This window comes from Plasmodium gallinaceum, assembly GCF_900005855.1.
Source record: "Plasmodium gallinaceum strain 8A genome assembly, contig: PGAL8A_v1_63, whole genome shotgun sequence".
Classification (NCBI taxonomy): domain Eukaryota; phylum Apicomplexa; class Aconoidasida; order Haemosporida; family Plasmodiidae; genus Plasmodium; species Plasmodium gallinaceum.
Genome location: NW_021628222.1, coordinates 336,159 through 336,861, shown reverse-complemented (window position 1 = coordinate 336,861; position 703 = coordinate 336,159).

The window sequence follows — 703 nt, the reverse complement described above, 5'->3', positions numbered from 1 at the left end:
AAATTAATTTTTTTTTTTTTTTTTTTTTTTTTTTTTTTTTTTTTTTTTAATAAGATACAGTTAATGTACATACTCTTTACTTAATTTATCACGTCATATAATTTTATGTATATGTGTATGAACATTTACAAATTTTCCAATTTTTTCTTTTAATTTTTAAGATAACTTTTTTAATATAATTGTATGTTTTATTTTTATATTAACAAACATTAATTTCCAATTAATACAACTTCAATGTATATTTAAAAAATGTGACTTAATATCTTATGTTTCTTTTTTTAACTTATTAATAATTTATGTATAAATATTTTTATTTTTTTTTTTATTAAAAATTAAACAAAAAAAAAGTATTATTTGAGAAAATTATTTTAATTAAATATGTAGAACTGTTAAAAAAAAAAATTTTTTATAATTTGTTTTAGATGTATAGGTTATATTGCACCTATAGAGTGATCTTTTTTTTTTTTTTTTTTATAATTATTTATATAGAAATGGATTTCATTTTGTTCCTTCTTTTTTTTACAATTATTTCATTATTTTTAAATATTAATTTTAAAATAATATTTTTTTAGTTATTTAATAAAATTCATTAAATTTATTTTTACAAATTGTAATATATACTCGACATTTAATTTAAGATAGTTTTACAACTTATTACATTCCTTTGAAAAAAAAAAAAAAAAAAAAAAAAAAAAAAAAAAAA